The 21,141-nt window shown below is 45.8% G+C and overlaps 2 long non-coding RNA genes across 2 annotated transcripts; both read left to right on the top strand.

The window, feature by feature from the left end:
- Window positions 1-749: 749 nt before the first annotated feature.
- Window positions 750-7,403, top strand: LOC105523954. Its single transcript, XR_001003677.1, has 3 exons — window positions 750-1,822; window positions 6,727-6,881; window positions 7,152-7,403. It is a non-coding gene; the product is annotated as an uncharacterized LOC105523954 (long non-coding RNA).
- Window positions 7,404-8,734: 1,331 nt separating this feature from the next.
- Window positions 8,735-19,970, top strand: LOC105523955. Its single transcript, XR_001003678.1, has 3 exons — window positions 8,735-8,981; window positions 18,306-18,404; window positions 19,514-19,970. It is a non-coding gene; the product is annotated as an uncharacterized LOC105523955 (long non-coding RNA).
- Window positions 19,971-21,141: the final 1,171 nt, after the last annotated feature.

Genomic DNA, 21,141 nt, shown 5'->3' on the forward strand with positions numbered 1-21,141 from the left:
TGGTAGGCAGGAGAACTATAACCTTCAAACTCTCTGATGTTGTATGAAGCAGCTCTCATCTCGACGCAAAGATTTTCACTTCTGTGATCTGGCCTGGTAAAACATTTATTCCTTTATACTCAGTCCTAGTTTGTTTTAGATCCGGGCCTCTGGGCCCATTAATTTCTATAGGATAATAATTTGTATAGGAGGACAGGTGTGCTGTTTTTCTTCAATCCTTGAGGATATTAGGAAAAACGTTTTAACCAATAACGGGATCCCATCACCTGACGTTTCTTTGGGGAAAATGACTTTTGAAGGCATGTGGGGATTATCAAGGAAATAATTTTCCTTTTAAATTACATGTTTGTACAGAAGAGGAGTGTTGAGCAGGATATCAAGAGGCAGAGGTCACTCACGGCACTATTTTCAAAGTTAGTTAAACGCGGAAACCAACTCACATTTCCCCAATTTAGCATTTCATTTTAAAAAGTTGCTGAATTCAGGTACATCTCGATTGCTCAGGGTAATAAAGGAGACATTAGGCGTGGATAACAAGACCACAAATAGTGAGTAAAGTAAGACACCAGGGATCGTTTCTTTCCTGTTTATTAACATTCACTCCAGGCTGTATACTTTGGTTACCATGGTCGCGTGGTGTCTGATGTCACAGGCCAAACCATACAAAATCACAGAGGCCACAACAGGCAGGAGGAGCGGCCTGGCCTTTTCTGAGTCGGGCAGCCCAGCCTGTGGGATGCCAGGCTAGGTGTGCTGGGCCTGACCAGCCGCCCGCTTTCCTCTTCTCTTACCTCTGCCTGCCCCCTGGTGGACAGTCCGGGTAAAGCAAGGGAGTGCGCCTTCGGGGTCTCAGTGGGGCTGAAATACGACTCCTCCCCTAAGACAGCCTGCCTCCCCCAGCCTTATTCTCCAGCAAAGTCAATTTCCTGGAGAATCGAGGCTCTGCCTCAGACGTTCAGAGCCTCCTTAGGATAAACACCTCCATTTCAATTCCTGGGGCCTTGATCAACCTGTGCCTCCCTTGATCCCCAACTTGTGGGCACCTTCCCTTGAGCAGTGCCCTCATGAGGTACACCTTTTCCAGGAAACAAATATCATTCCTTCTTTGGGTCCTGCAGGCTGTAAAGAACCAATACAGTACTGTGCTATTGAACATGTTGCCACTACAGAAGCCCCTTATGTTTCCAAGAGTACATGTCTATAGCCATTCGTTTATTCATCAGAAAACAACTAGAAGCCAGGCCCCGTGCTGGGCCCTGGAGACATGGAAGAAACCGGGCTGAGGCTCCCGCCTTGAAGAGCTCGTGGCCCAGGGAAGGGACAGTTCATCTGTCATTGATTGCCACGTGACAGTGTCTATGATGCTAAAAAGATGTCAGTGCTGTGCTGCAGGAGCAAAGGCCGTGGAGGAAGAGGCTTTGGGTTTGTTGTGAGTTCTTGCCAGAGTGAGGCAAAGCCAGTCACTGCTTCATTCAGATGACTCAGGTAAATAAATGAGGCCGCACAGGCTGTCCTGACACCACACACCTCTAGAATACCCTGGCTGTGCTGGGAGCTATTGGTGTCAGCAGAGTATTTTCATCCCTGTCCAAGTCACATTGATCTGACTGTACCAGCCTGTGTGGATGTTGCTAAGAGGAGGCAGACAGCACCATGAGTTCCCTTAGATGACGATCGGCATGATGTTCCTGCTGTGGCAGCACTCAGCTCTTGCCAATGTTCTGCTCTGCTTTGCTCACTTTAAGCCTCCCTTAATTTTTTTTGATGCCAGTTTCCCCATTGCTGACTCACAGATATGCAAGACTCAGGCAGAAAAAAAAAGGTAATTATCTCAAATGACTCAGGCGCCCCTCCTTGACTCTGGGATCTCTGTACAGACTTGCATTTTAAAAGCTGAGGGTAATGATGTTGTCATTTGTGCAGGAAAGGCTGGAAGAAAAACACATTAGTGTTCTTCTAAACTCCTGACTTTTGGAAAAAATTAGCATAGAGAGGATGGATGCTCAGCCATGGCCTGACAGTCAAATACCTAATCCAGAGGTGAAGGCACCTGCACAGAGTCCCATGCGCTGGCGAGCTTCCTGGGGACAAGGGCAGTGCCTTGATCACCTCTCTTCCTTGTGCAGTAAATGTTTGTTAGATGAATGGTTGTCAACTCTAGCTAGTCTTGTCAGTCCTCCCTGAGCCCTGAAAGAAACAGAAATTAGGAAATAAAAACAGTGAGCAGGTCCTATACTCCTAGATTTAAGATTTGTGAACAAGTAAGGGAAAATTATTTGCCTGCTACAAAACTGCTAAGAGAGATGACAATCAAGGAAGGGTGGGAATCATCTAAGGGAAAGAAGAAGGGAATCAATTATTGCTCCACCAGTGGCTTGCTGAAAAGCTTTCCACACTTGTAGGAAAACAAATCCCCCACCACCAAGAGTAGAGGCCCCAGCAAGGACAGTCACAGCAATGGTGGCCATCAGGCACCCTGTGCAGCAGAGTGGAGCCGCGGGCAGCAAGCAGATCGTGCCTGGGATAAAGACTGTGGCAGCTGTGCTAGGGGTGGCACTAACACAGGGAGACTCTCAGTAAGGGGACCTGAGGTATCATCCGCGCCCAACTCCACCCTTCCTCCCCTCCCCAGAGGAGAGCCAGCATCAGCTCCTGAGGGAGGGAGGGCTAGTGTGGCTTGATGGGGTGGCAGGGGTAGGAGGCACAGCCAAAGGCTCTGGAAATCATCTTGAAATCCTAGGTTTCCCCGGAAGCTGCTGTAGCCTGGGGGAATGGAGTTACATATAACTGTAAATGTTGTTCACACTCAGTCTAAAGAAAGTCCAACAGTCATTTTAGGATGGTGGTGTACTTCAAATTACTTTTCTATGCCGCAGCTTTGGGTTCCACTAAATTCTCATTCTTCCCACATTTCTGTTTTTCCTCCAGGTACCCTCAAAGAGCACCCATCATTCATTCATTCATTCATTCATTCACTTATTCAACAAATACTGATTGAATCCCTGCTCTTTACCAGGTTATACTAGGTACCAAGAATACAGGGTCAGCAAAGACAGGCATGGTCCCTGCCTTCAAAAGGAGAGGACCTTGATCAAATACCCACACAAATTAACATCATTGCAATGTGTGGGGTCCTGGGTATATAATGAGGGGATTTGGTTAATAAGGGACATCAGGGAAATCTCTGAGGAAATGATGAGTGAAATAAAATCTGAAGGAACAATAGGATTAACTAAGCCCAATGGGTCCTGGGCATCCTGTAGAGTGGGGCTGCACATGAGTATTTAAGGCCATGAAAGATGGCAAGTGTGACCTGAGTGCAGAGAGCAAGGAGGTGAGATTCTCAACCAGGCTGGGGAAGGCCATGCACGGGCAGCCACTGAAGTGTTGAAGTGGACAGGTGATGTGATCCAATGTGCATTTCAGAAAGAGTTTGATCTCCCTGTGGAGAACAACTTGGAAAATGTCATAACTAAATGTCGTTAGACCAGTTAAGAAGCTATTTGCTACAGGTGTGTTGGGGTCTAGGAGAGGGACAACGGAGGGGAAAATGATGATGGGGTAGATAGGCTTACAACATATTCCACTCCTGAAAGATCTTCCAACAGCCTTACCCTGCAATGAGCCCCTCCCTTCATGGGCTAGATCACCATCTGAGAGAAAAGCACAACCTTCCCTTCTTTCAGGTTTGTCTCTAAGGATGTCCCTGTAACTTGTCCCTTGGGATGCCTTCATGATTTCTTTCTAGTTTGCTCTAAATTTGAAGTAAAGCCTGTCCATGATGCCTGGGACATATCAACTTCAAGGTCATGGACGGAAATAATGATAACTCAAATTATAGGACTGTCAACTTTCAAGTCCCCATGACCTTAAATGATGGATCAAGGGGCTGGGATCAGATCAAGAGAGCTTCAAACCACTGCTGGCTGCTACAGCATTTAATCTGCTGATGGAGTGCTCAATATAATATTGGAATGTGTGTGTGTGTGTGTGTGTGTGTGTAGTCCAATTAACCAAAGTGGTCTTCTTCTGAACGCTTTGAGGATGCTGTAGCAAGATCCCTGCATCAGGTGAGAGTGGAACTAGTTACCAGATGTTCTCTTCTGCCTGGGATCCCTGCTCCTGTAAGACAGTTGGTAATCCGTTCCAAGAATGATGTTTTACCATGGTGCTGTGCTAGGCATCAGGGACTGGAAGATGAAGAAACATTTCCTGTGCTCCTGGAGCTGCAGCCTAGCAGGCCTACCAATAAGGACAGTGCCATGGGACATGATGCAGCACAGGCAGAAGCAAAGCGCTGTGGAAACCCCAAGGCCGGATGTAGCAGCTCTGCCTGGCTGAGTTAGGAAGGTTCTCCAGAGGTCACATCTGATCCAGGTGTCAAGGGATGAGCAGGAATTTATCTTGTGAAGAAGAGGAGGCTGGTTGTTTCAGCAAAAGAAATAGCTCCTAAAAAGACACCTAAGAGTAAGATGTGCCCCAAAAGTGTCCCCAGGGGTGATAGAGAAGCTGTAGCAGGAGGTAAGTCTGGAGACAGAACTCTGGTGGGGTTACTGGAGCAGGAGGGTCTATCTGCTTTAAGGAATATACTGTGTTAGTTTTCTACTGTTGCATAGCAAATTACCCCAAAACTGAGAAGCTTAAAACAGTTAATGTGTGTTATCGTATAGTTTTCATGGGTCGGGAACACAGCTGTAAATTAGCAGTCCTCTGGCTCAGGGTCTCACAGGCTGTAATCAAGGTGTCAGCCAGGACCAAAGTCAACTCAAGGTTCTACCAAGGGAGGGTGACCTTCCAGGTTCACTGCTGTGGCTGCTGGCTAGAGACATCAGTTCCTTGCCACATAGGCCTCTCCATGGGGCAGGTCCCACCATGACAGTTGGCTTAGAGAGAGACTTTTTGTAACCCATTCTTGGAAGTGACATCCCATCACTTTTGCTGTATTCAGTTTGTTTAAAGCCAAGCACCAGGTCCATCCAGCCCAGGCTGAAGAAGAGGTTACATGAGAGAGGGAATACCAGGAAGTGATGATTATCAGGGGCCGTTTTAGAGGCTGCCTACCACATATACCAAGAGCTATTTATGGCCTCATTGCAGCATGATCCCACTCTGCATAAATTATAGAGAAAGACATATAATTTTATTGCATATTAGTTTTTGTTGATGGGTACATTCTGGTCTCTAGGAGTCCTGAAAAATAATGTGCTTCATTTCACAGCTCTCCCTAAGGATTTTATACAACCCACTTGGCACTCACACTGTTATTATTAAATGGATTCAGCCAAAAGCTGCCTGTGGGGGTAGAGATCTGTGGGAAGGTAAGGCGGCAGAGGAAGGAAGTGATCAGGACCCCAAATTGAATAAAGAAAAAGGTCACACGCCAACTACAAGTTAGAAAATGAATCTGAGTGGAAGTAAGTATCCTGGTTGACAGCTCACACATGATGCCAACTTGCCACAGCTTGGCAGCGCCTTTGGTTTTCCCACATGCAACTGAAAATAGCTAGCATTCATCCTGAGGGAGTGCTACTAAAATAAGTAACTACTTGGAGCTATACCTCACTGCTCATTCAAGTTGGAAGCAGTCTGCAATTATTTTGCTGAAATTAGATACAAATTAAGTTGCCACTTCCGGAACTCTTTCTCTTGTGCTATATTACAAAAAGGAAACTGATTTTTGAACTCGGACAGCTTAGATGTTGCTTCTTAAAAATAAATGTGATCTCTGACAGAATATCTAAAAAGATAGATTATTGATTTTAATCTCTCATGAGGCCTAACCTCTACACGACCCAGGTTTCCTGATTTTCAGACCTGAGTTAAGTTGCTATGGATATAATAGAGTGACAGGCCAGTGAAGGAAACTGGGAATAGGGAGTGGCCTGCCCACAGGTGAGATATACTGTCTTTAAACTTGTTAGGGATAGAAAAGGGGGTTAGCCTAGAATTGTCTTCTGGGATGTAAGGGAATAGTCCTGCTCCCACTTTTTAAATAGTGGTTTGAAAGTTTTCTCAGGGTGTGCATACATTTGGACGTACAAGTTCTGCTACGTTTTAAAAAGGAAAACAGAATAAACAAACATATATGAAAACAAACAATAATAATGATGATTTGGGTCTTTCCTCAAACTTGGCTGGAAGTTACTGGCACACAAATAGTAGAGGTGTTTGGGGGTTTTCTCCTATGAAGGAGCCCCTGATTTGTACTATCTCAATGAAGCAACACCTTCTTTTGACCTACCTTTGGAAGTAGGTGAATTTCTAAGAGCCCAGCTGTGCCTGGACCCTAGGAGGCCGTCATGGCTCCCAGGGTGGTAATGTTTCTCCACAACTTTGAATTTCAATTTCCCTTTACAAAAGGCAAAATTTGTTTTATTCCCCATTGTTGGAGACGTTAGTCATGGATGAAACACATTTAAAACTCCCCCTATGCGCCGCTTCTTGCCCACCCCAACATCCCTACTCTATATCCCCATTCCAATCTAGTGAATCTTAGAAATGACACATTGAATGAAGAGCTTTCCACGTAACCTTTCCTTCTTGGTGAAGTTTTCTTTTTGCGGGGTTCTGGCGTGTGTGTGTGTGTGTTTGTAGCTCCATAATTCTCAAATGAAGAATTGCTAAAAGGTCATCTACACAAATCCTTAAGATGGTGAATCTCTACAACCTCACTTTAATTTTAGGAGATATTTCATTTCATGCCTTACGTTTTGCAGTTATTTTCAGCGTCTCCTCTTCCAGACTTCTTAGGACTTGGAAAGAAAATGAAATGACGTTGAATGAAATCAAAGTAAATTGAGTGATCTGAAATGATTTGATGTCAGCAAGAATTCCCCATACAGCGCACAGCCCTCCCCCCAGCACATCTCCCTCTTGGTATGGTGAGTTCAGCTCCAAATTTATTCTGACAAGAAAGCACAGGCAATGGCTCCAGTTGGTCTAAATCAGGTGAAAATCCAAAGCAGCCATCCTTCCTGGACAACTTTCTGCTTTCCCAGTGCTTATCACGGTCTGAAAATTCCTATTTAAAGAAGTAGAGCTTTCTTTTAAGTCCTAACAGAGCAAAGTCACACTCAACAGTGCACACGCACAAGTCGGGCTTAAGAATGTATTTTTGGCAGAAAGGCTCCTCTTTTCTCTGTCTCCTCCAGCTCTCTGCAGGCCCAAATCTTGCAGAAGCCATTCCATGTTCCCTGAGCAGGAAAAGACAAACTCAGACCGACAACTCTGGACTTCAAAAGACGGCACACAAGGGGAGGAAGGACTGAGAGTACCAACGCGTGAAAATTCAGAATGCTGCTATCTCATTTATTTTAACCATTTAGGAAACGTTTTGATCCGCATCCTTTTCCCTTTCCTGATTTCAGAAAATAAAAATGCTTCGGTTCTGAGGAGTAACTCTCTATATGGAAGAGGAAGATCAGGGGATGGATGGGGGAGGGCTGCTTGCGTCCTCTCCCCTGCCACACACACGCTCCCTGTTTCAGCCAGTGTAAAAATAGCTGCCCAGGTTTATGTATTCATCCCTAAGCTGCAATGAGGCGCCTGCCTCCCGGCAGAGTCCGCTGCCTTTTAGTAGCTTATAACATCAGGTGACGCCTCCAGCCCTCCCATTCCCCGCCCCAGCCCGGATAAACGTCCTCCGTGACCTTAGAAGTTTTCAGTTTAATCAGCGGTATCGTTTTTGAGAGGAAAATCCTCCCGGCTTTGCGGGCTGGCAGGGCTCTGGGGCCCTCCTGCCTCCCAGCCCAGGCCGCAGAGCGAGAGCGTTTCCATCTGTGCTAGGAGCGGGAAGAGCCTCTCTGTGCTCCCCGGCACGTCCAGCGCGCGGGCGGGAACACGCTTTCCTGTGGGGGGCAGCTTTCCCAAGGCCCTTGCCTAACGAGGGCCAGGCGGCTCCCCCGTGGGCCCCGAATGGCTCCTGGCAGGCCGACCCCCATCGCTGTCGACAGCACTAATTTCCCCAGCGTCCGGGGGAGGCAGCCGCGCCCTCCTGGAACTAGGCAATCCAGCGGTCAGGCGCCGGCGAGGGCCTGCGCGTGCGCAGAAAAGAGCTGCCTCCGCGCCAGGCTCGGGCGCGAGGGCGGAGGATGGAGGGCGAGGGCGCATGCGTCAGCCGTGCTGCTGGGGCCGCGAAGGAGAACTCAGCTGCTGGGTCCTGCCGTCAGTGCAGTTTCTTGGCCGCACGTTGGGGACACTGCGCCATTAGAAGACAGCCACAGAATGTTAAAGGCACAGCCTCCTTCGAGGGCATCTGCATAATGCCTTCCATTTACAGATGAGGAAATTGAGGCCCAAAGGGGTGATGGGAAAGGCCCAAAGCTGCCTTTCTGGATTCTGGCAGCTGGGACCAGATCCAGCTCGTATTGACATGGTTTAAGCACTTCTTCAATGAGCACTTATCAAACGCCTAGATACTATGCACTCAGTGTCTGAGTGGCGGAGAAAGATAACCACGAATACGTCAGAAGCAGCGTAGCTACGGCTGCCCTGGATTTGGGCATAGAATCAGACAGACCTGGGTTTGATATGATGATTTCCAGGACCACACTACTAGTTGGATGGCCTTAGTGAAGTAGTTAACCGCTCCATGCCCTAGTTTTCTGGTCTGCAAAACGGAGATAAAAATAGGCTAGGGTCGTGGGATTTAAATGAGATAAGGTGCACATTGCTTAGCACAGCGCCTGCACATGGAAGGCACTCAAATAAATATTCGTGCAATGTTCTGAGAAGTAGAAAGTGCTAGGCACGTAGGCGTTCAGGAGACAGTCACGGTACTCGTTTCCAGACAGAAGTCATGAGGAACAGGAGGGAAGGTGCTTTCCCGTGAGCAGCGCTTGGGGGAGACTCACACAGACAGTTACAGGATCTGGCATGACAGGGAAAGGAGGAAATGGCTTCTGTTAATCTTTCCTTCAGCTTCTCCCGCCCTTCCTATGCACCCTATCTGTTTCCCTTTCCACTTCTTACTGTGACTCAAGGTAGGTGGCTGCAGAGAGACGCTGGGCCCTCTTATCAGGGAAAATATGTTCTGCAAGGTGGCATAATTTATGTTTTAAGTCCCACTTTATCATAGGGGCTCCCCTCCTCTTTACCTAGGTGTGATAGGCACAGGAAAAAGGAATGGAGTTAAGTGGATATGTGACTAAGGTGTCAAATTGGAGTAGTGTGGATCATAGATCTCAGAGATGAAGATCTTCTGGGTGGATTCCCTCATATTAATGAAGAAGCAGTGAAAAACTGTGAAAGGCAAAATGACATCAAGTTTCAGACTCAGGTTGGAGCCATGGTGTTCTGTAGCACCACAGTTCATTCATCCACTCACACACACTACCCTGGGTAGATATCCAATATGCTGCCAGGTACAAGGTTCTGCCTCAGTAGGCAGGGAAAGGGGAAAGGAAATAGAAATCCGGGAGGATTCTCGGGTTCTTTGTGCAGCTTCATGGATGTTGATACCATTTACTGTGATTGCAAGTAGAGGAATAGAAACTGACCTGAGGGGAAGATGGCATATTTTGAACATGGGTTTGATGTGGCTGTAGGACATCCAGGTGAAGACCTCCAGGAAGAGTTAGGAACATGAGTTCCAAGCACAGGAGAGAGGCCTGGAGGTGCTCACTGGGGAACAGCCAACTTAAAGATGGTCACTGAAGCCAGGGCAGGGCTGGGATGGCCCAGAAGAGCAGACAGAATGAGAAGATTACGAAACCATGAAACCCAAACCTGACAGATGCCAACTCCTAAGGATCAAATAAGAGATCCTGAGGAACAGATGGAGAAATGGAAAGAAAACCAGAAAAAAGTGGCATCAAGCAGTTCACATCAAGACCCTCCAGGTTGAAGAAGTGGTCAGGAGTGGGAAATGCCACAGAGATGTCAAGCAAATGAGCACTGGAATGTGTCTGTTGTATTTGACAATGAGGAAGTCATTGATTACTTGTGAGACATTGGTTTTAGTGGGGATGTGAGGGCAGAAACCAAATCACACTAGGTTGGAAGCAAAATGGACTCGAAGGAGAGGAGGAGAGGCAGGGCCAGTAGGTATAAACCACTGCTTCCAGAGAGTTGGTTGGGCAGGGAGGAGGAAGTTACAGCTAAAAGAGGAGGCAGGGAGAGTTTCCTTTATTCATTGTTGTTTTGTTTTATTTGTTTTGTTTTGTTTTCGCAACTATGGGAAACTGGAACAAGCTTATAGGAAAGGGAAAGCAGGAGGGGTCAGCAAGGAGAAATAAGTTGGAGTCTCAGTACAACCCCCAGCACCACCACAGGGTGAGTGACAGAAGAGGGGATTCTGGCCCCAGATAACCCAAAGGAAGGGATCTTCTTCCTTGGTTCTTTTTTTCTACCACTGGAAGGGAAGAAATGTACATGGGAGGTTTAGAAATGGACTTGGGGAGCTCTTTAAGTAAACTTTATCTGTGTCAGGATCTAACCCTGGGTAATCTTACCATCAAATGCATTTAATCAGCCCCATTTGCATGTGGATCTGTGCCCAGTGCTATTCAAATAATGTGAAATGGATACTGTTATTACCATGTCACTCAGGATTATGGGTAGCAAGTGACTGAAACCAAGTTCTAACCATGGAATCCATGGGTTTGCTAAACTGGGTAGACTGGCTTTAGGCCCAGTTAGATTTCAGGTGCTTTAAAGGTGTTGTCATGTATAATAGGCATAATGTTTTGAAATTATCAATGTACTTTTCTCTTTTGCCTTTCAAAGCATATGAACTTAGTCTACTCAAGGCATTTATCTGCCTAGGAAGAGATGAAAGTTCTTTCCAGAAAGTATGCAAGGAGAAAGAAAGCATAACACTCAGCTTCTGGCATTCAAAAACAAATTTTGTAGCAAAGCAATAGCCATGTAATTCAAGCCCTTACTTTGAAAAAATATCCTGTACATTCCATTACCTTCCTCTTCAGGGGTCAAGAACTGAGCTTGGTAGACTAAACCTTAGGGTTTTATATTCAAAAGGTCTAGACCAGGAGAAAGTGGGAGATTATCAGAGGACAGAAACAACAGAATAAGACAAGAGGCCTGAGCGGAGAGATTGTATTGGAAAAGTAAAGCTTAACCACAAAGGCAGAGAGGGAGATCTTTCCCCCACATGCCCTCCAGAATTATGAGAGGAAGAGCCCAGTGTTGGTCAGGTAGCAGCAGGCCCTGCTATGGACTTTTCAAGCTGCGTCAGGTCCCTATGAAGCCTAGACTCTACCCAGACATAGAAGCAAGCCTGTAGCCAGAGTGCCAGAGGTGATCATTGTAGTGAGGTGACTCAGTGGTGTGGGCTGCTGAGGAGAACCCCGGGACCAGGGTTGATACGAAGTCATGGACAGAAGTCAGAGTCTGTAGCAGCAGGAAGAGCAGAGAAGGGGCTAGACCAGTCAGGGAACACCTTTGGGAGTACTGCCTCAGATCGCTCCAGATGGATCACAAGCTCCCCATCCACAGACCCCCACATCAGAGCCTTTCAGTGCACCCAGGACAGACAAAAGTGGATGTTGTCCCAAAATAATCACATACAAGGCAGCTATGCTCAAGGACCAGTACAAGGACAAGAGTTCCCTTCCTCTCAACACCATGAGGACATGGAAAAGACACACACCACCATACTACCTCCACCCCAGCACATCCTGCAGGGATGGGGAGCAGAACATTTAAAAATCCTCGCAGGCTGAGGTGCTAAGGAGTCTAAATGAAGGTATCCTATTATGCCCAGAGTTAACCCTTTAGTTGATGGATTATGAGGAACAGGGATCTCAGGGCAGAACCCGTTTACCAACTGCTCCATGCATATTATAGTATTTTGTCGATGAGGGCAGCCATAATGCCATGTACCTGTTGAATGTTGGCCATGCATCCTGATGGCATCTTTATGGGAGGAGAAGGAGAAAGAGGAAGCCATCTGAGAAAGCGAGCATGTTCTCAGTGAGGATATTGAGTTATTGGATTGAATCAAGATTTACACCCTAACTAGTGAAGGACCAGATTGATGATGGACAAACTAGAGAAATTATATTTTATTGGCACATTCAGGTTGCAATATGAGTTGAATTTACCATTTGTCTGCTTTCTTTGTGTTAGTTTCACTCTCAGGCAGAAGCTCCAAGCATCAGCATAGCAAAGGGCAAAGGATCTCTTTCTTAATAGTGCCCGCAAAATCCCAGTCAGGCTCGCATTAGCTTAGCTTTGGTAATGTACCCATCTCTGAACCAAGCCCTGATTGGCCAAGCCCCGGTCACATGACTATTCCTAGCCTCATGAACTGAAAGTGGAGTGAGGGGTGGCTCCCCTAAAGAAAATCAAAAGGCTGTGAGCAGAAAAATGGGGTAATGAATGCTGGGTAGGCAGGCACAACAGATAGAACCACTATTGCCTTCGGAGTTTAACTCTCTAAAACTCAGAAAGCACAGTAACTCCATGGCGGGAAATGAATCGGCACCTGAGCACTTATTCATACATTGATCAGTGTAGAAAACTAACTTTGAAAATCATAAAGCAGATTTAGTTTTCCCTCTTAAATTTTCTTCCCACACTGATTAAATTACTTTTAATAATTAGAGTTAGGAAATATAATCAACTAAATATCTAGTGTAGTTTAAAGCTTGGTCCAACCCGTAAATAGTTCCATTTAGGAAGTGCTCAGTCTCCCTCTTTACTGATGTGAAGACAACAACTGTTTTACGTTTTCTCTGTGTGTTATTTTCTCTTTTTTAAGAATCACCCTCTTGTCAGGCTCACACCTGTAATCCCAGCTACTTGAGAGGTGGAGGCAGGAGGATTGCTTGAGCCCAGGAGTTAGGGACTGCAGTGAGCTATGATTGCACCACTGCAGTCCAGTGACAGAGCAAGACTCTATCTCTACAAAAAGAAAAAAAAAAAACATAGAATCAACTTCTTCTAAATCCAAGATAAACTGCACAATTAATTTATTGCCTATTTTTAAAAAAAGTTTTTATAATAAACAAAAAGTTTAATTATTCCAGATACAAAGAGGTAGTAAAGGCAGCATTAGCTTTTCTTCAAACACTCCCACATAAATTTTTAAATCCGCATGATTTTAAAATCAGCCCTATGTAAAAGGGGATATTTAAAATCTAGAAAAAGGAAACATAGTCATCAGTCTTACTCCAAAATTTATATTGTCTTTTGGAAAGAGTATTATTTCACAAAGGATACCTTGATATTTACAATATGTAAAACTTAACTCTCAGAATTGAAAAACTCTTTGGGAAAAAAATTATTAATCATAATAAAGGGAAATAAACTCATCATCCCCTAGTGTCTGAGTCACATAATTAATTCAGAAGGGACTGGCTTGCTCTGCATGTGGGATCCCAGGTATTCATTTACGCATCAAATATTTATCATACCCTTCATAGCTTCTCCGCACTGTGCTGGGCACCAGGGATGTGAAGATGAGTAAGACAGACTTGTGTCTGGGAAGAATGGAGACCGACGGAGAACACAGATCTCTATGCTGGGGTATGAGGGTGTGATGAGGGCTTGCAAGAGGAACAGTTTATTTTCCAGGGGATGATGGCTCAGAAACGAGCAGGGATACTAAGCTGCCTGAAGGGTTTGCATTTCCCATGGTGCCCAGTGCAGTGCCGAGAATGAACTGTAGACCATTTATTCCTGTGGCTAAGATGGAGGAGGTTTGGAAATCTTCAGCAGTTAAGCTCTGTGACAGAATAGAACAAGAATTCCTGGTCCTCCCAGCACCTCGGTATGTGTACTCTGGTGCTGATGTTCAAGATCGTGGTCATTCCAGTCATGCATTCAGCAGGCAGTCATTGAGCACCTACCAGACACTGCTTGAGCAGAGCAGACTAAAACCTCAAGAAGCTTACATCTGAAGTAAGCTATATATTTTGATATGTATTGTATATCAAAATGCTGATTAATGCTATGGAGAGAAAGGAAACAGGGAATGGGAAGGCAGGGGTTGTAGGCTGAGGATTATGTAATATGAAATGGGGTCTTTAAGAAGTCTAAACTGAAGACAACTCCCTCAGTAACCTGAGCATCAACAACTGTGGCTGGTGATGCATGAGGAGTCCTGCAAAGAAAGTGGCCAGCCGCCTGATGCCAGAGTTTCCGGGAAGTGGCCAGTTGGGGCCAAGACAGGGTGGTGTGCATCCTCCTCCATACCCCAAGAGTTTTATTATGTGGTGAGTGGAGCTGGTACAACCAGAGTCTGAAGCAGTCGAGAGGGCATGCCTAGGGAGGAAACAGTCCTTTGTTCTGGGAATGATGAGAAGGTGTATTTAGATGTAGGCAGGTCCCCAGGCAATGTCTTCTGGGGAAGAATAGCATCCAGCTCCCTAAAGGAAAGATTTGGCAAGGCCAAGATAGAAGGTCAAGGCCCTGACCAAGAGAATCAGAATGGAGCGCAGATGCCACATCGCTGGAATGGGCTAGGGGGAGTGAGCACGTGGGGTATAGGTCCCATCTTTCATGGGCATCAGGCTACAGCTGGGAGGAGAGCAAAGAGAACTTAGGGTCACGTGTAGACCTTTAGACTGGAACAGAGGGTTGGTATAGGGTGACCAGGTTGCAGGGGCTTTGGAATCAAGTCAAGGAATACATGTTTTTCTCAGAGCTACTAACACTGGCTCAGGACTTGCTTGTTCTGTCATCTGTGTAAGCACCACAGTTCATTTTTTGTTTTTTGTTTGTTTGTTTGTTTGTTTTTTGAGATTGAGTCTTGCTCTGTCGCCCAGGCTGAAATGCAGTGGCATGATCTCTGCTCACTGCAACCTCCAACTCCTGGGTTCAAGCGATTCTTCTGGCTCAGCCTCCTGAGTGCCTCCTGGCACAGTAGCTGGCACTACAGGTGTGCACCACCACACCTGGATAATTTTTGTATTTTCTGTAGAGACAGGGTTTCACCATATTGGCCAGGCTAGTCTCGATCTCCTGACCCTGTGATCCGCCCTCCTCAGCCTCCCAAAGTTCTGGGATTACAGGCGTGAGCCACCAACCCTGGCCCCACCACAGTTCTTTTAACCATAAGCCAAGTAAGAATGAAATAAACTGTAAGTTCACTGGGAGTGCAGCTAGGAATGGGAAGGAAGGTGAAATGGCAAGGAATCCCAGTTTTTCATGCCCAGAGTATAATTCTCAATGGAAACCAAGCAGAAAGAGACTTAAATAAACCCCTGGGAAGGAGAAAAGTATGTATAATAAACAGTGACCAGCACAGTTTGCCCTCCTGTGTGAATACCAGGGTCAGAACAACGTGTCATGTTGCCACTTTGATCACAGGATTTTGGTCAGAGAGAACGTGGGATTTGGACTTTGCTCTGAGTTTGGCTCTTGACTGTCACCTGTTCAGCGTGTGACCTTGGGTGAGTTTCTTAACCCTCTGAGCCTTCCTTTCCTCATCCGTATAGTGGGAATGTGCAATCTGGAGTCTCTGCTAGGATTCTGTCACATCTAGTGGACTAGTGGAGAAACCCTACAAGGATCTGGGAAAACTCCCTTTCTTGAGGAAATGCAGGGAGCTGCGCACGGTGGGCTCACCAAAAGGCGAAGCACCATACTGGAGGAGGGAGTAGTTTTGAGTACACTGTGGTAACAGGGGCAGAACCCCATCCTTCACCCTACTCCGTATCAGACCCATGACTGATTCCTGGGCAGAGCTGTCACTAAAAACTAAAGGGACTATTTGTTAGTGCTTCATAAGACACTGGAGTACAGGGTCACTGAGATGAGACCCCCTTATAAATGAGCATAAGAGAAAAAGGCATCTTTTCCACTTGACAATCCACAGAGCAACTTTACCAGAGTGAGATGGCAGAGCAGAGAAAGGGGCAGTGTCGGGCATTGATTTGCTGATGAGCACATGGAAGACCTCCTAGCCCAGGAACTCCCCAAAAGTGCAGGGTAGAAGGTGCTTTGCTGGGAGCTAGGTTCAAAGTGAGAAATGGTGATAACAAACTAACATTTGGATTATTAGTCTTGATGTGACTTTATTTGTGCGTGCATAGTGTATCACACAGGGTTCTCTAGAGAAACAGAACAAATAGGACATATACAGACATGAGAAGGGGATCTATTATGGGAATTGGCTCATTAAATTGGCTCAAGAAATTCCATGATATGCAGTCTGCAAGCTGGAGAGCCAGGACAGCTGGGGGTATAATTCAGTCTGATACTGAAAGCCTCAGAACCAGGGGAGCTGATGCTGTAACTCCCAGTCAGAGGCCCACGGTCTGAGAACGCAGGTGACAGCTTATGTAGAGAACGCAGCTTATATAAGTCCCAGAGTTGGAAGGCCCAAGAATCTGGAATTCCGATGTTGGAGGTGGAAGAAGATAATGTCCTGGCTCCAGAAGGGAGAGCAAATTCACCTTTCCTCCACCTTTTTGTTCTATTCTGGCCCTCAGCCTCTTGGATGCTGCCCACCTGCATTGGTGAGGGTGATCTCCTATACTTAGTCCACTGATTCAAATGCAACTCTCTTCCAGACACACCCTCACAGACAACCCAGAAATAATGTTTTATCATCTATCTGGATGCCCCTTAACCCAGTGTGGTCGACACAAAATTAACCATCACACCTGGTGGGGGAAACTTGGCTAATACCCACCTCATAGGAATCAAACAGGATGTTCCCAAGCATGAGCCTGGACATGGCAAATACAAGGTAAATGGCAAATTCCCTCACAAACCACTCGGGAACCCACTGGAACCACTGCAGAATGCTCAGAACGTCCCCTCGTGTGTTTGGGGATTGGACAACATTCTTGTGGCAAATATCTTTAATCATAAAGTAACTTAACACATGAACATGTATATGTTCCAGTAAAGTATACATGCTAAGAGGGGTTTGAAATTATCTTTTCTTCTCAGCACTTTACAGTTTACAAAAGACTTCAATGTGAATTTTAGTCACGTTAGCTCTCACAACAACCTAATAATGTAGGATCCCCATATATAAATCAGAAGATTGCATTTCAAAGAAGTGAAGGGACTTGTCCTTAATGACCCAGCTAATAAGGGGTGCAGCTGGACTCAAACCTGATCTCCTTCCATTAAAGTCTGGTAGAAAACTAAGACCACAACAAATACAATAATGACAGAAAAAAAAAAAAAAAAACAAACCAACAACTATGAAAACCTGACTCAAAGTGCTGGAGACAAAGACAGATATCTATAGTTGGACATCCAGAAGGAGTCAGCTGGGACCTGAGCCGATCTAACTAGAAAATGAAAGGGTGCTGCTGAAGGCAGGGAGGAGGCATGGGTGGAAGAGGGAGGCTTCCAGTGGGACCTCACCTGGTACCCCTGGAGCTGGCACCCAGCTTTTCACATTTCACAGAGCATTTCTACTGACCTTTCCAAAGGGCACTACAACTCACTGTTCCCAGATCTCTGAAAGTCAAAACGGAGACTTTGCTCCTGCATCACTGTCTGAAGCCTGCAAATCACCTCTTGTGACTTTGGCAACTGCTGGTCTCAGGGTTTGTATCCCAGTCATTTCTACTTCTTGGAGAATTATTTATGACATTCTAAAAGTATGGAAAACCATCTACTGAAATGTGTCAACATCAAAACATTAGTTAGCTAGAAATGATGCTCATTTAAGTTACAGAAAAAAACAAGAGACAGGAAAAGACATGAGCATTTATGGGCCAGCCTCTGCCCTAGCATCTCTCACACTCACGATGTCTTGTTATATCCACTGCAATATAATTTGGGAAATGGTATCATTCCCACTTTGACAGCGGAGGAAATGGACACTCAGAGAGGCTAAGTAACTTGGCTAAAGTCACACAGTTAATAAGCAGCAAATCTAGGATGTGAATCCACATCTGACTTCAGGGTGTTTCGCAATATACCACAGTTTATGGCCTGTGGAATTCAAGTGGAATTAAGAGATAACCAGTAAACTACTTTCATTGCCAATAAAATTCTTGACTTCGCTTTTTTATTGATGCAAATTTACCAACAATGCAATTTCCAAATTACCAGCTTCAGAAGAGTACTTAAAACACTGAAATACTCAGAATTCGTGGAGTCCTAACAGGGTTTGACACTGAGAGAGATGCCACCAGAGGACGCACATGGAGCTGAGTGACTCTAATGTGAACTTTCCTTTTTGACAGTTCTCTGTAAAAATGTGGCTTATCCTGCACTGGATGGAAGACGAGGAAGAGATTCTCAGCCAAACCTGCATGATTTCCTCAAACTCTGTTTAATACAAGTGCCAAAGTTTGACACATTCTAACCACTTTGCTTTCTTTGGCAATCGCAACTTTGACAAGAGAGTAAGAATGTCTCCCCCTTGACAGGAACAACGTGTGAAATGAAAGACCTCAGGTGCTGTATTGGCTCTTGACAGCTCTTCAGAAGAAAGCACCTCCTGCCTGTTCTGTTCAGTCCTGGTGCAGGTGAGTCACTGCCTTGCCAGCCAGGCAAGTATTTTAAGAAACAAAATCTAAGCCAGAACCAGCAGAGAAAGACGAGGGATGGATTAGCGCCATTAGCTTTGATGGTGTCTTGTTGTCATGGTGCTAGGAAAATCACTATCATTTAGAGTCCCACTCAACAGCTGTTTTGCTGGAATTTTTGACATGAGAGGCTGGTGGCCACCCTAACACAGGCGTGGGACATGGGTGTGCGCACACACATACACCTGCAGCAGACACCCACTCTAGAGGGCTCACGTCGGTTGTCTGGGACGTGATTCAAAGGCTGTACCCATGTGTATGATAACCCTGTTTCCCATACATCAGCTTGCAGGAAGCCAAATGACCCACCAGCTTACCCACATCGCAGGAAGCTTTGGAGTAGAGTCAGTGACTATGTGAACCTGCCTCAACCTCTGCTCCCTGGTTCAGCATTGGCTTGGGAAAAATGCCACTATTGCCTGTCTGTTAAACATTATTTCAAGGCTCAGGTCTTCTACCATTCTGAGGGGCAGGGGCAACTTTGAGTTCTGCCAGGATCTGGGGGTTAGGGGTAGGGGAATGCTCCCCAAGAGAAATGACTAGAATCTTTATCAGGCTGTGCAACACAGCCTGGCATTTCTGGGTAGGCAGCCTCTCCTGTAGCCTTTCCTGGCATCTACACTGCAAAGTCCCCTATTTCAGTATCTACTGAAAGGGGTGAGGGTGGGGGCATTCATTGGTACTGGGAGGCCAACTTAGAGTGGAAAGGAGCTTATCTCATGGCCCTCCGGTGAGCCACACTAGAGGAGGCCCCAGATGCACAGCGCTCCCTGCTCAGACTCACTTGCCTGACTCCCTCCCTCGTGCTCTTCTTTCGCTGCCCTTACCTGGGGGACTGCAGTGGCTGTGGGGGCGCAGTGGGGGTTGGGGGAGTGGCATACCTCACTACCTTGCTTTTCCCAAGTCCCTTTAATTAAACCAAATCTTCATATGAATGTAAAACACAAGTAGGCTTTATCCCAGGGCCCTGTGCTCCTCTGCCCTAGATTCTGACTCAAGGACTTGGAGCAGACTGATTTTTATTAAAAGTCCAAGTGATTCGATTGCAGGTGGCCCTGGACAACACTTTGAAACATGCTGTGGCAGAAACAAGCCAGCAAGCATATGGGATTCATCTGCTGTGAGTGATAATTTATCTAGTTTCTAAAAATAGTGTTATAGGCTGGACTGTTTCCCCCATCCATCCCCCACGCCATGTGTATATTGACGCCCTAACCCCTAGTACCTCAGAATGTGACTGTATTTGGAAACGGGGCCTATCAAGAAGTAATTAAGTTAAAACGAGGTCATTAAGGTGGGCTCTAATGCAGTATAACTGGTGTCCTTATAAGAAGAGATTAGGACACAGATGCACACAGAGGGAAGACCACGGGAACACAGAGGGAGAAGACAGCCACCTGCAAGCCACAGAGAGAGCCCTTCAAAGAAACCAACCCTGCAGACAACCTGATCTCAGGCTTCTGGCCTCCAGAATTGTGAGAAAATCCATTTCTGTTGTTTAGGTCACCCAGTCTGTGGTATTTTGTTATGGCAGCGAAGCTGACAAATACAAACAGAAGGCTGATTTCACTTAATAATCATCTCAGAAGGCAAAGATTGCTTCAAACTATTGTATAAATAAGGCTAGTTTGTGAACCAAAGGACATGAGCCCCAGACCTGGAGTCGCAGAGGCAGCATGACACACACAGATAGCACGGCTTCTTGTCAGGCATTCCTGCACTCGAAGTCTCAAAGAACCTTCCTCTTTGGCCTTCCACCTGAGTTACTTTAGACAAAACAGCTATTGTTATTTTATTTAAAAAATATGTATATAGTGCTTACTATGTGCCAGGTAATAGTCTATGCACTGTACAAATATTAAGTCGTTTAATCCTCGTTATAACCCTGTGATAGATACACTGAAGAGTTACAGTCCCTTATTCAAACCCTTGCTTGGGACCAGCAGTGCTTGGCATGTCAGAACTTGGGGATTTGAAAAAGATATACAGTATATGTACCATAGGCTTCATAACACCTCATGGCATCTGCAACAGCATCCTGTTATGAAACATACTGATGTTTCTAGTTTCTGTAGTGACACATATATATGTTGCGTAAGTAAAGACTGTAAGTATCCTTGTGTCAACTCAAGGCACAAGGATACTTTCAGTCAATGTGCTTGTTTCAGGTCAGGTTTTGCTGCCAAATGAGTTATAAATACATTTTTTCATATTTTGGAGCTTTTAACGTTTCAAAATTGTGGGCCTGTGTTATCCCCATCTTACAGATGAAGAAACTGAGGCACAAGGAAGTTAAACAACTTACCCACATTCATTAGCTCATGGGAGGTGGGACTGGGCTACCAACCCCCCAGGTGTGCAGCCTTGCCGTGAGGACCCGATACAAGGTAGACGTCTGGGATGAATTGTGTCCTCCAGAATTCATATGTTGAGGTCTTAACCTGAGTACCTCAGAATAGAACCTTATATGGAAATAGAGTTATTGCAGATATAATTAGTTAAGATGAAGTCATTAGGGTGGACCCTACTTCCAAGTGACTGGTGTCCTTATAATAAGGAGAAATTTGGACCCAGAGGCAGGCATGCACACAGGGAGAGCACCACGTGAAGATGAAGGTGGAGCTCAGGGTGACACTTCCACAAGCTTAGCAATGCCAAAGGTTGTTAGCAAACTGCT

Source organism: Colobus angolensis, unplaced genomic scaffold (assembly GCF_000951035.1).
Source record: "Colobus angolensis palliatus isolate OR3802 unplaced genomic scaffold, Cang.pa_1.0 Scaffold48, whole genome shotgun sequence".
In the NCBI taxonomy this organism is placed as follows: domain Eukaryota; kingdom Metazoa; phylum Chordata; class Mammalia; order Primates; family Cercopithecidae; genus Colobus; species Colobus angolensis.